The following is a 15093-nucleotide window of genomic DNA, read 5'->3' as shown; positions in this document are numbered from 1 at the left end:
CGGTCGGATTTACAGTGAGTTTCTCGCTGGGAGTTTGAGCTGCGGCTGAAAATTTGCCGCATCTCAAACTTGCAGCAGAAAACTTGCTGTAAACCCACCCGCGTGAATGTACCCTGTACATTCACATGGGGGGGGGGTGGCAAACCTCCAGCTGTTGCAAAACTACAACTCCCAGCATGCACTGACAGACCATACATGCTGGGAGTTGTAGTTATGCAACAGCTGGAGGCACATTGGTTGCGAAACACTGAGCGTTTGTTACTTAACTCGGTGTTTTGTAACCAGTGTGCCTCCAGCTGTTGCAAAACCACAACTCCCAGCATGTACAGTCTCTCAGTGCATGCTGTGAGTTGTATTTTAGCAGCAGCTGGAGGCACACTGGTTGCAAAGCACTGAGTTAGGTAAAAAACTCTGTTTCACAACCAATGTGTCTCCAGCTGTTGCAAAACTGCAACAATCAGCATGCATTGACAGTCGAAGGGCATGCTGAGAGTTGTAGTTTTGCAACAGCTGGAGGCACACTGCTACAACTTCCAGCATGCCCTTTGGTAGTCTGTGCATGCTGGGAGTTGTAGTTATGCAACAGTGAATGCACACTTTTTCTTATAAAAAATGTGCCTCCAGCTGTTGCAAAACTACAACTCCCAGCATGCACAGGCTACCAAAGGGCATGCTGGGAGTTGTAGTTGCAACTCCAGCTGTTGCAAAACTACAACAGACCTCACCTCCTGCTGTATCCTGCCGTCGGGATCGCCACGCTGTATCCTGCCGCGATCCTGCTGCTCCTTTCGACGCCACCGCACACGAGGGGACCCCCCGCCAGACCAGGGCAAGGTAGGAGACCCCCGCCGGCGCCGATCTCCGCTCCGATCGCCGTCCCCAGCAGGTCCGTGATTGCTCGGACAGCCCCATTTACCCTTTTTTTTTTCTGGGTCACGGGGTCACCTGAGACCGGATTGACCCGGAATAGCGGCAAATAGTCGGCCTGAATTGACGTGTTATTTGCCGCAATCGCCGACATAGGGAGGTCTCAGGACCCTCCTGGGCGATATGCCGGAATGGCTGCTGATAGATATCAGCAGTCATCCCGTTCCGATCACCACGTCCAGAGACGCAGTGATCAAGGAAAGCTGCGCTGTAAATGTACGGCTCTGTACGCTAAGAACATCTTAGCAGCTCCGTACATTTATGGCGCTCGTCCTTAAGGGGTTAAGGACCAAGGGCGTATCTGTACGCCCGTGGGAATTCCGGGTCCCGATGATCGCCGGGCGGGACCGGACTGGGATGCCTGCTGAAATCATTCAGCAGGCACCCTGTGCAAACCCAGCGAATCACGGCTTTTCTGGGGTGATCGGGTCTTGGTGACTTGATCGCCCGGAAAATAGGGATGATGGAAGCTGTCAGGGACAGCCCCAATCATCCTAAAGGATAGGAGTGAGGTGGCAGGGTGCCACCTCCTCCTGTCCCCTGTGATTGGCCGGTCCCAGCACATGTGAATCCCAGCACAGGGGCAGGTGGTGAAAGTTCAGATCCCCCGCTCTGCCCGCCCCCAGAAGTCTGGGCAGAGTGGGGGAAGATGGCGGCGATGGTGCGGATGCCGTTGATGCGGGGGGATCGGCTGCAGTTACCTGACAACAAGCGGGGACCGGCAGCAGAGAGGAGGCATCGGCGGCGGAGCCTTTGGCTGTCTGGGCATGCTGGGAGTTGCAACATCTGGAGGGCCAAAGTTTGGAGACCACTGTGCAGTGGTCTACAAACTGTGTCCTTTCAGATGTTGCAAAACTACAACTCTCAGCATGCCCAGACATAGCAGGCATGCAGGGATTTGTAGTTCTGTAACATCTGGCCCTTCAGATGGTGCAGAACTACAACTCCCAGCATGCCTGGACAGTCTCGGTATGCTGGGTGTTGCAACATCTGGAAGGGCACAGTTTGGAGACCACTGCACAGTAGTCTCCAAACTGTTCTCCAGTTGTTACATAACTACAACTCCCAACATGCCCTGTGGTTTCCAATCTGTAGCCCTTCAGATGTTGCCAAACTACAACTCCCAGCATGCCCAGACAGTCGAAGGACATGTTGGGAGTTGTAGTTTTGCAACATCTGGAGGGCTACATTTTGGAGACCACTACACAGTGGTCTGCAAACTGTTCTCCTCCAGTTGTTGCATAACTACAACTCCCAACATGTCCTTCGACTGTCTGGGCATGCTGGGAGTTGTAGTTTTGCAACAACTGGAGGCACGCTGGTTGGGAAACATTGTCTGTTTTCTAACTCAATGTTTCCCAACCCGCGTGTCTTCAGCTGTAGCAAAACTATATCTCCCAGCATGCACTGAGAGACAATTCATGCTGGGAGTTGTAGTTTTGCAACAGCTGGATGTACACGGGTTGGCAAACACAGAGTTAAGCAACAAACTCTGTGTTTTGCAACCACTCTTCCTCCAGCCGTTACATAACTACAACCCCCAGCTAGTTTTGCAACATTCACACCAGCAGGGGTTTACAGTGGGTTGCTCGCTGCAAGTTTGAGATGGCGCAAATTTACCGCTGCAGCTCAAACTCCCAGTGGGAAACTCTGAACCCCCGCCCGTGTGATTGTACCCTAAAAACACTACACTTCACTACACCTACACAAAATGAAAAGTAAAATACTACATATACATATACACCCCCTTACATGTTCTGTCCCGTTCCCCCCCCCCCCCCCTATAAAAATAGAAAAAAGGTATGGTACGGCACTGTTTCCAAAACGGAGCCTCCAGCTGTTGCAAAACAACAACTCCCAGTATTGCAGGACAGCCGTTGACTGTCCAGGCATGCTGGGAGTTTTGCAACAGCTGGAGGCACCCTGTTTGGGCAACACTGCTGTAGGGTAATTTTGGTATTGGAGGCAAGTGTAATTCTTGCATCCGGGGCCGTTCCATGCAAATCCCTAATTTAGGCCTCAAATGTGCATGGCGCTCTCTCACTTCAGAGCCCTATCGTATTTCAAGGCAAGAGTTTAGGGCCACATATGGGGTATGTCTGTACTCGGGAGAAATTGCCCAAATCATTTTGGTGGGATTTTTCTCCTTTTACTCCTTATGAAAAGGTAAAATTTGGGTCTACTCTGGCATCTTCTTGTAAAAAAAAAAAAAATAAATGTTTTTTTACACTAACACGCTAGTGTTGCCCCATAATTTTCATATACACAAGAGGTAAAAGGAAAAAAAAAGACCCCCAAAATTTGTCATGCAATTTCTCCTGAGTACGGAAATACCCCATATGTGGATGTAAAATGCTCTGCGGGCGCACAACAAGGCTCATGAATGAGAGCACCATGTACATTTGAGGTGATTTGCACAGGGGTGGCTGATCGTTACAGCGGTTCTGACATGAACGCAAAACAAAAAAAAAACACATGTGACCCCATTTTGGAAACTACACCCCTCACAGAACATAAGGGGTATAGTGAGCCTTAACACCCCACAGGTTTTTGAAGTATTTTCGTTAAATTTGGACATGAAGATGAACGTTTTCATTTTCACAAGGGGTAATAGGAAATAATCCCCCCATAATTTGTCACACCAATTTTTTCTGAGTATACAAATATCCCATTTGTGGACGTAAAGTGCTCTGCTGGTGCACTACAGGGCTCAGATGAGAAGGAGCGCCATTTGGAGAATGTGTCTGGAATTGAAGGTCATGTGCATTTACAAAGCCCCCATGGTGCCAGAACAGTGGACCACCCTCCACATGTGACCTCATTTTTGAAACTACACCCCTCAAGGAATGTAGGGTGCAGTGAGCATTTACGCCCCACAGGTGTCTTACAGATTTTTGTAACAGTGGTCTGTGACAATGAAAAATTTTATTTTTCATTTGCACAGCCCACTGTTCCAAAGATCTGTCAAATGCCAGTGGGGTGTAAGTGCTCACTGCACCCCTTATTACATTCCGTGATGTGTAGTTTCCAAAATGGGGTCACATGTGGGGGGGTCCACTGTTCTGGCACCACGGGGGCTTTGTAAACGTACATGGTCCCCGACTTATTCCAAACAAATTCTCTCTCCAAAAGCCCAATGGCGCTCCTTCTCTTCTGAACATTGTAGTTCCCCCGCAGAGCACTTTACATCCACATATGGGGTATTTCCATACTCAGGAGAAAAAACTCCCAAAATGTTTAACTTTTTAAAATTTTAACATTTCTCCTATTACCCCTTGTGAAAATGAAAAATTTGGGGTAACACCAGCATTTTAGGAAAAAAAAAAAAAAAAAACAATTTTTCATTTTCACGTCCAACTTTTGTGAAAATTTGTCAAAATAAAGGCTCACTGTACTCCTTGTTACTTTCCTTGAGGGGTGTTGTTTCCAAATAGTGTGCCATGTGGTGCTTTCTTTGCTGTTCTGGCACCATAGGGGCTACCTAAATGTGACATGCCCCCAAAAACAATTTCAGCTAAATTTTCTTTCCAAAAGCCAATTGTGGCTCCTTCTCTTCTGAGCATTGTACTGCAGCCACAGCGCACTTTACGTCCACACATGGGGTATTTCCATACTCAGAAGAAATGGGTTACAAGTTTTGGGGGACATTTCTCCTATTACATCTTGTAAAAATTGTACATTTGGGGGGAAAACTGCATTTTTGTAAAAAAAAAAAAAAAAAATGTATTTACACATCCGACTTTACCAAAAAGTCGTCAAACACCCATGGATTGTTCACCCCTTAAAGGGGTAGTCCAGTGGTGAAAAACTTATCCCCTATCCTAAGGATAGGGGATAAGTTTGAGATCGCGGAGGGTCCGACCGCTGGGGCCCCCTGCAATCTCTCTGTACGGGGCCCCGGCTCTCCGCCGAGATAGCGGGTGTCGACCCCCGCACGAGGCGGCGGCCGACACACCCCCTCAATACATCTCTATGGCAGAGCCGGAGATTGCCGAAGGCAGCGCTTCGGCTCTGCCATAGAGTTGTATTGAGGGGGCGTGTCGGCCGCCGCCTCGTGCGGAGGTCGACACGCCCCCTTCCAGCGGGCTGTCGGGGCTCCGTACAGGAGATCGCAGGGGGCCCCAGCGGTCGGACCCCCCGCGATCTGCAACTTATCCCCTATCCTTAGGATAGGGGATAAGTTGCTCACCACTGAATCACCACTGGACTACTCCTTTAACCCCTTAAGGACTCAGGGTTTTTCCGTTTTTGCACTTTCGTTTTTTCCTCCTTACCTTTTAAAAATCATAACCCTTTCAATTTTCCACCTAAAAATCCATATTATGGCTTATTTTTTGCGTCGCCAATTCTACTTTGCAGTGACATTCGTCATTTTACCCAAAAATGCACGGCGAAACGGAAAAAAAAATCATTGTGCGACAAAATCGAAAAAAACCCGCCATTTTGTAACTTTTGGGGGCTTTCGTTTCTACGCAGTGCATATTTCGGTAAAAATGACACCTTATCTTTATTCTGTAGGTCCATACGGTTAAAATGATACCCTACTTATATAGGTTTGATTTTGTCGCACTTCTGGAAAAAATCATAACTACATGCAGGAAAATTTATACGTTTAAAAATGTCATCTTCCGACCCCTATAACTTTTTTATTTTTCCACGTATGGGGTGGTATGAGGACTCATTTTTTGCGCCGTGATCTGAAGTTTTTATCGGTATGATTTTTGTTTTGATCGGACTTTTTGATCACTTTTTATTCATTTTTTAATGATATAAAAAGTGACCAAAATACGCTTTTTTGGACTTTGGAATTTTTTTGCGCGTACGCCATTGACCGTACGGCTTAATTAATGATATATTTTTATAGTTCGGACATTTACGCACGCGGCGATACCACATATGTTTATTTTTTATTTTTTTTACACTGTTTTATTTTTTTTATGGGAAAAGGGGGGTGATTCAAACTTTTATTAGGGAAGGGGTTAAATGACCTTTATTAACACTTTTTTTTTACATTTTTTTTGCAGTGTTATAGGTCCCATAGGGACCTATAACACTGCACACACTGATCTCTAATGCTGATCACTGGCGTGCATTAACTGGCGTGGATCTCAGGCACGGAGCAGTCATTCGTCGATCGGACACCGGGGAGGCAGGTAAGAGCCCTCCCGGTGTCCGATCAGCTGTTCGGGACGCCGCGATTTCACCGCGGCGGTCCCGAACAGCCCGACTGAGCAGCCGGGTCACTTTCACTTTCACTTTAGAAGCGGCGGTCAGCTTTGACCGCCGCTTCTAAAGGGTTAATACCGCACATCGCCGCGATCGGCGATGTGTGGTATTAGCCGCGGGTCCCGGCCGTTGATTAGCGCCGGGACAGACGCGATATGATGCGGGATCGCGGCGCGATCCCGCTTCATATCGCGGGAGCCGGCGCAGGACGTAAATATACGTCCTGCGTCGCTAAGGGGTTAAGGACTCAGCCCATTTTGGCCTTAAGGACTCAGACAATTTAATTTTTAAGTTTTCATTTTTTCCTCCTCGCCTTCTAAAAATCATAACTCTTTTATATTTTCATTCACAGACTTGTATGAGGGCTTGTTTTTTGCGCGACCAGTTGTCCTTTTGTAAAGTCACTCATTATATCATAAAATGTATGGCGCAACCAAAAAACACTTTTTGTGGGGAAATTAAAAAGAAAAACGCAATTTTGCTAATTTTGGAAGGTTTCGTTTTCACGCCGTACAATTTATGGTAAAAATGACGTGTGTTCTTTATTCTGAGGGTCAATACGATTAAAATGATACCCATTATTACGTACTTTTCTATTATTGTTGTGCTTAAAATGTATTAAAAAAGTAGCAATTTTGGACTTTTTTTTTTTCGTTCACGCCGTTCACTGTACGAGATCATTAACATTTTATTTTAATAGTTCGGACATTTACGCACGCGGCGATACCAAATATGTCTATAAAATTTATTTTTTACGCTTTTTGGGGGTAAAATAGGAAAAGATGGACGTTTTACTTTTTTATTGGGGGAGGGGATTTTTCACTTTTTTTTTACTTTTACATTTTTTAAATTTTTTTTTACACTTGAATAATCCCCATAGGGGACTTTTCATAGCAATACCATGATTGCTAATACTGATCTGTTCTATGTATAGGACATAGAAAAGATCAGTGTTATCGGCGATCTTATGCTCTGGTCTGCTCGATCTCAGACCAGAGCAGGAGACGCCGAGAGCCTGAAGGAGGAAGGTGAGGGGACCTCCGTGCGGCATTCTGAATGATCGGATCCCCGCAGCAGCGCTGCGGGCGATCCGATCATTCAAATCACGCACTGCCGCAGATGCCGGGATCTGTATTGATCCTGACACCTGAGGGGTTAATGGCGGACGCCCGCAAGGTCGCGGGCGTCGGCCATTGCCGGCGGGTCCCTGGCTGCGATCAGCAGCCGGGATCAGCTGCGCATGACACGGGCATCGCTCCGATGCCCGCGGTTATGCACAGGACGTAAATTGCCTGGAATACCCCTTTAAGGCTCACTCTACCCCTTTTGACATGCCATGAGGGGTGTAGTTTCCAAAATAGTACGCCATGTGTTTTTTTCCTTTCTGTTATGGCACCTTAGAGGGTTCCTAAATGCGACATGCCCCCCCAAAAAGCATTTCAGCAAAATTTACTCTCCAAAATCCCATTATCGCTCCTTCGCTTCTGAGCCCTCTATTGCACCCACAGAGCACTTTACGTTCACATGTGAGGTATTTCCTTTACTTGGTTTACACATTTTTGGGGTCTTTTTCTCCTTTTACCCTTTGTAAAAATAAAAAAAAGATTTTTTGCAAGAGAACGCAGTCGGCACTGCTACAACTTCCACTTATTAACTCGCTTCGACTCAACCCGTAATGCAATTGTACAACAGTCTTAAGCATGGCATTTACCAATGCTCAGTGAGGATGTATAGAGATACTGCACGACGGACGTTCGTTTCGCGGCTACACGCCGTTTCTGCTGGTCCCTCGGCGTGTAGGCGCGAAACGAACGTCCATCGTCGCGTTTCTTCTCCCCCCTCCCGACATGAGAAATGGCCTCTTGTGGGAATAAATGAATGAAGCATGAACATAGTGTCGTGAGTTATTTCCATATCTTCTTCAAGTTAAAAATAAAAAATACTAGGTCTACAAGAACATGTTAGTGTAAAAAATTTTGTTTTTAAGAATTTTCTCCTTCACTTTGCTGCTATTCCTGTGAAACACCTAGAGGGTTAACATACTTTCTGAATGCCATTTTGTTTGAGGGAAAATTGCTTCTGAACTTTGAAGCCCTCTGATTTCTTCCAAACATAAAAACATGTCAACTTTATGATGCAAACATAAAGTAGACATATTGTATATGTGAATCAATATATCATTTATTTGGTATGTCTATTTTCCTTACTAGCAGAGAGCTTCAAAATTAGAAAAATGCTAACTTTTTTAATTTTTAATGAAATTTTTGATTTTTTTTACCAAGAAATGATGCAACTATCGACAAAAATTTACCACCATGTTAAAGTAGAAAATGTCATGAAAAAACAATCTCAGAATCAAATTCATAAGTAAAAGCATCCCAGTTATTAATGCTTAAAGTGACAGTGGTCAGATGTGGAAAAATTGCTCTAGTCCTTAAAGGGGTACTGCGCCTCTAGACATCTTATCCCCTATCCAATGGATAAGGGATAAGATGTCAGATCGCCGGGGTCCCGCTGCTGGGGACCCCCGGGATCTCCGCTGTGTCACCCCACTATTATTACTGCACAGAGCGTGCTCGCTCTGTGCGTAATTACCGGCGATACAGGGGCCGGAGCATTGTGACGTCACAGCCCTGCCCCCTTGTGATGTCAAGGCCCGCCCCTTAACCCCTTAAGGACCTAGGGCGTATGGATACACCCTGGCTTCCTGGTACTTAAGGACCCAGGCCGTATTCATACGCCCGTGGGAATTTCGGTCCCCGCCGCGCACTGGGCGGGGATCGGAGTGGGGTGACTGCTGATATCGATCAGCAGGCACCCTGCGCAAATGCCCAAGGGGGTCATAAGACCCCCCCCCCCATGTCGGCGATCGGCGCAAATAGCAGGTGAATTCACACCTGCGTTTGCGCCGATTCCGGGTCGTACGGGTCTATGGTGACCCGGAATATAAGGGGGATCGCGGTTGTCTAAGACACCCACGATCCCAAGGGATAGGAGTGAGGTGGCAGGGGTGCCACCCCTCCTATCCCTGCTATTGATCGCCATAAGCGACAACCAATAGCAGATCAGGGGCGGGGGGTTTAACTTTCGGTTTCCCCGTTCTGCCCACCCACAATAGGCCGGGCATTATGGGGAAATCGAAGAGGACCGACGGCAGAAGATCCACTTACCTATCCGGAGGCAGCAGGCGGCGGAAATCGGCGGACAGCGATGACGTGCGGCTGGCTCACTGGATCCTACGGAAGCCGGTGAGTTGCCTAACAACATCTGGAGGGCTACAGTCTGTAAACTGTAGCCCTCCAGATTTTGCAAAACTACAACTCCCAGCATGCCCAAACAGCAAACAGCTATCTTGGCATGCTGGGAGTTGTAGTTGCATAACTCCAGCTGTTGCATAACTACATCTCCCAGCATGCCCTTCGGCGATCAGTACATGCTAGGAGTTGTAGTTTTGCAACAGTTGGAGGCACACTGGTTGGAAAATACTGAGTTAGGTAACAGAACCTAACTGAAGGTTTTCCAACCAGTGTGCCTCCAACTGTTGCAAAAGTACAACCCCCAGCATGCACGGTCTGTCAGTAATGCTGGGATTTGTAGTTTCGAAACAGCAGGAGGTTTGCCCTCCAAATTTGAGCGTACAAGGTACATTCACATGGGCAGGTTTACAGTAAGTTTCCTGCTTCAAGTTTGGGCTGCGGCAATTTGTGGCAAATTTGCCGGAGAGCAAACTCCTAGCTGAAAACTCACCGTAACACGCCAGTTCGAATGCACCCTAAAAACACTACACTACACGAACACATAATAAAGGGTAAAACACTACATATACAGCCCCTTACACTATCCCCCCTCCCAATAAAAATGAAAAAACGTATTGCATGGCAGTGTTTCCAAAACGGAGCCTCCAGCTGTTGCAAAATAACAACTCCCAGCATTTCTGGACAGCCACTGACTTTCCAGGCATGCTGGGAGTTTAGCAACAGCTGGAGGCACCCTGTTTGGGAATCATTGGCGTAGAATACCCCTATGTCCACCCCTATGCATCCCTAACGTAGTATTCAAATGCGCATAGCGCTCTCTCACTTCGGAGCCCTGTCGTATTTCAAGGAAACAGTTTAGGGCCACATATGGGGTATTTCCGTACTCAGGAGAAATTGCACTACAAATTTTGGGGGGCTTTTTCTCCTTTTACTCCTTATGAAAAGGAAAAGTTGGGGGCTACACCAGCCTGTTAGTGTAAAAAAAGAGAAAATTATTTTCACAATAATGTAAAAGGAAAAAAAGACCCCCAAAATTTGTAACACAATTTCTCCTGAGAACGTAAATACCCCATATGGAGGCGTAAAATGCTCTGCGGGCCCACAACAAGGCTCAGGAGTGAGATTGCACCATGTACATTTGAGGCCTAAATTGGTGATTTGCACAGGGGTGGCTGATTTTACAGCAGTTCTGACATAAACACAAAAAAAAAAATACCCAAATGTGACCCCATTTTGGAAACTACACCCCTCATGGAACGTAACAAGGGGTATAGTGAGCCTTAACACCCCACAGGTGTTTGATGAATTTTTATTAAATTTGGATGGGAAAATGATAAAAAAAAAAAAATGTTTTCACTAAAATGCTGGTGTTACCCTAAATTTTTCATTTTCACAAGGGAAAATAGGAAAAAATCCCCCAAAATGTGTAACCCCATTTCTTCTGAGTAAGAAAATATCCCATATGTGGATGTAAAGTGCTCTGCGGGCAAACTACAATGCTCAGAAGAGTAGGAGCGCCTTTGGGATTTTGAAGAGAAAATTTGTCCTTAATTGAAGGTTACGTGTTTACAAAGCCCCCCATAGTGCCAGAACAATGGACCCCCACATGTGACCCCATTTTGGAAACTACACCCCTCATGTAATGTAATAAGGGGTACAGTGAGCATTTACGCCCCATAGGTGTCTGACAGATTTTTGGAACAGTGGTCCGTGAAAATGAAAAATTTTATTTTTCATTTGCACAGCCCACTGTTACAAAGATCTGTCAAACGCCAGTGGGATGTAAATACTCACTGCACCCCTTATTAAATTCTGTGAGGGGTGTAGTTTCCGAAATGGGGTGACATGTGTGGGGGTCCACTGTTCTGGCACCGCAGGGGGCTTTGTAAACACACATGGCCCCTGACTTCCATTCCAAACAAATTCTCTTTCCAAAAGCTCAATGGTGCTTCTCCTCTTCTGAGCATTGTAGTGCGCCAGCAGAGCACTTGACGTCCACAAATGGGGTATTTCCTGAGGATGGACCTAGCAGGTCCAAAACGCGTCTAGTCCTAGCATACCAAGTCAAGCACTACTACTCTCAAGCACTGCAACAACTAATCTAACCCTGAGGCTAAGCACAGACCAAGGAAATCATCCAAGTGCGCCCGGGACCACACGCGCCCATCACCACCAGCTCCGGTCACCGCTGGCCGGTACAGCATAATTTCTTCACCTGCAGAGAGGACGGACACAGCAGAAGCTACAGGAAGCACCAGGTGAGCGGTACATAGTACCTGACATCTTCTCCCCCTTATCTGCTTACCTATATTTGCAACTGCTGGAGCCTCCTCTGTCTGTCCCACCACGTGACCGCGGTACATCCTGCGGCTTTCCGCCCCGCTGCATGTATCCAGCGCGGTCGCAGCACCGCCAACAGCTATACTACTACAGGCTTGTATCCTTCTCATATCACAGCCGCAATGTTGCTATATCGGATACATTGTTTCTATGGGACGAGATTGTCCCCACGGTCGCAGTACCGCTATATCCATAACTTTGTTTCACTTTACAATTGATTGTTTCTTTCACCTTTGCATTGGAGACACTGCATAAGTACGGTCGCAGTACCGTGGATAACTTACTAACTTCTTTTTGGTCGCAGCACCGATACTGTGCATTGGCCAATTGGGTACATGGTCCTGTGGGACATACTGGACAATATACGTGAATATTAACATCAGTTACTTGAGAAGCAGAGCTTCTGTCCAGTGCTTTGAACTATTGACTTTATGGCTATTGAATACTGACCCTATGGTATAATTATTTGACATGGTATTATCAGTGTAATACTATATATATGAATTTGTTTTTTATTGATTATTATTATTTTTTATTGTGCATTGGAAAACATAAGTACTAGGGCCCAGCACTTTTTTCCATATATTGTATGTCATTTTATAACAAATAAATTGTTTAAGCATCCAAGTACAAACCATTCCACTTTTCCTTCTTTCTCTCTCCTTTTTTCTCTTTGTCCTCTTCACATTCACCCATCACACCTAACCTCTATCACAGCTACACTAACACAGACGCCTCAGCCACACACATCATACACACACACACACACACACTGTCATACATTTAACGCATCTCATACACCGCCATACACTCTAGTACATTCATTACCATACATATCACATTCACAATATATAACACTCTACCATAACCATCATCCCATTTATACAGACACACTGACAACACCCTACCACTCCACCACCCAATCTCACCAGAACATCACTATAGTAATCCTCATAGACCTAGAGAACCAGTCACTTTTTTCCTTTCTCGTACTAATTGCCATTTGGGTATATAGGAGATTATACCTTGACTGAAGTTCTCGTTCACCACAGAGTACATCTCACAAACCATTTTTTTCTTTACCTGGCTTTTTTTTGTGCCACTAATTCTACTTTGTAATGACATCAGTCATTTTACCCAAAAATCTACGGTGAAACATAAAAAATTATCATTGTGTGACAAAATTGAAGAAAAAATACCATTTTGTAACTCTTGGGGGCTTCTGTTTCTACGCTGTACATTTTTCGGTAAAAATGACACCTTATCTTTATTCTGTAGGTCCATATGATTAAAATGATACCCTACTTATATAGGTTTGATTTTGTCGTACTTCTGGAAAAAAACATAACTACATGCAGTAAAATGTATACGTTTAAAATTGTCATCTTCTGACCCCTATAACTTAATTTTTTCCGCGTACGGGGTGGTATGAGGGCTAATTTTTTGCACCGTGATTTGAAGTTTTTATCGATACCATGATTGTTTTGATCTGACTTTTTGATAACTTTTTATACTTTTTTTGGGACATACAAAGTGACCAAAAATATACAATTTTGGACTTTAGAATTTTTTTTACGTGTAGGCCATTGACCGTGCGGTTTAATTAAAATAATATTTTTATGATAGGTCCCGGCGCTGCTGACCGCTGCAGATCCAGCTGTGCTATGCACTTTGTACAGTCTTACGAATTAAGAGCAACGTTTATACAGCAGAAGCATGGTGAGTGCCATCCTTATTTTTCTCTTGGAATCATTGTATGGAAGCGATTTGTGCTGTATAGGATAGAGCACCACCTGCCCTTAATTGCATGACTCCCGCGAGAGTATTGGAGGCTGCAAGATAAGTCAGTCCAGGTACCATTTATGTATTGATTGGACTTTTTGATCACTTTTTATTAATTTTTTCATGATATAAAAAGTGACCAAAAATACGCTATTTTGGACTTTGGAATTTTTTCGAAACTTTTCAAACTTTTATTAGGGAAGGGGTTAAATGATCTTTATTAACTTTTTTTTTTTTTTTTTTTGCAATGTTATAGCTCCCATAGGAGGCTATACCACTGCACACACTGATCTCTTACATTCATCAATGGTTTCTCATAGGAAACATTGATCAATGATTCTGCCGCTTGACTGCTCATGACTGGATCTCAGGCACTGAGCAGGTATTCGGCGATCGGACAGCGAGGAGGCAGGTAGGGACCCTCCTGCTGTCCTATAAGCTGAACAGCCCCCTGAGCTAACCGGCAATGGTTTACTTTCACTTTAGACGCGGAGTTCAACTTTGAACGATGGGTCTAAAGGGTTAATTCCACACGGTACCGCGATCAGTGCCGCGCGCTATTAGCCACGGGTCCCGCCCATTGCTAGATGTCGGGCCCTCTGTCCCCAACAGGATAAAGAGTACCTCTTATGTTCTTGTTAAATTTTATAATCCTCCCAGTTCAGTGCCCCCATCATGATAAACCAACCCCTGCCTTTATTTTTTTTAATCATTTTTTAGTTTTCTACATTGATATTGCTCTGTATTTTCTGCTCAGTCAGATTCACAGACTGGGAAGGGGCATTACTCAGCAGGCGTGACATCATGATATCATCTTTTTTAATTTTTCTTTATTTTATCCTTAAACAGTAAGCATTGTTTTATTTAAAGGGATATTACTACGGTCCTACAGGCAAGTAAAAAAAATTCTTTAAAAAAAAATCTATTTGTTTTGTGTGTCTGTGTGTCTCTTCCTTTGTCAGATAATCGATTTTCTCCCTGTTTGAGCAGTTGTTCAGTACCACAATTCCCAGAATGCAATGGTTTCCACTTAGGTCTTTATTACAGCCCTTCCACCCTGTCTACTCCCCTCCCACAGTACATCTGCTAGTTCCCCACCCAGAGCAGCTACATAAATATTGCATAAAATAGCAGACTATGGCCCAGATTTATCAAACTGTGTGAGAGAAAAAATTAAGAGATTTTTAAACAGCAATCTATCACAGCTTGGCTAACGGGCTCTGGTAAAGTGAAACCTGAGGTGTGATTGGTTGCTGTCAGAAAATCACTCCATTTTTTCTCTCACACAGTTTGATAAATCTGGACCTATATCTCCACACAGCATGCCTGCTGCATATTTTGTATTCATTGCCTGTCTGCTCTTCTACCTGTGGCTTTGTTTAGCACAAAGCAGTATGGTATAAACACACCTAATTTTCTTCATTAAAAACAAAAAACTATTTTTATTTATATATATATATATATATATATATATGTGTAAATGTTTAGCGAGAAACATGGTAATTTAGAATGTAGAGGCTGGTCAGAGGTGGTGACATAACTCAGGGGGTGGGGTTTAAGC

This window comes from Hyla sarda, chromosome 4 (genome assembly GCF_029499605.1).
Source record: "Hyla sarda isolate aHylSar1 chromosome 4, aHylSar1.hap1, whole genome shotgun sequence".
Lineage (NCBI taxonomy): Eukaryota > Metazoa > Chordata > Amphibia > Anura > Hylidae > Hyla > Hyla sarda.
The sequence above is the reverse complement of the archived record's forward strand: the minus strand, read 5'-3'. Positions refer to the sequence as shown.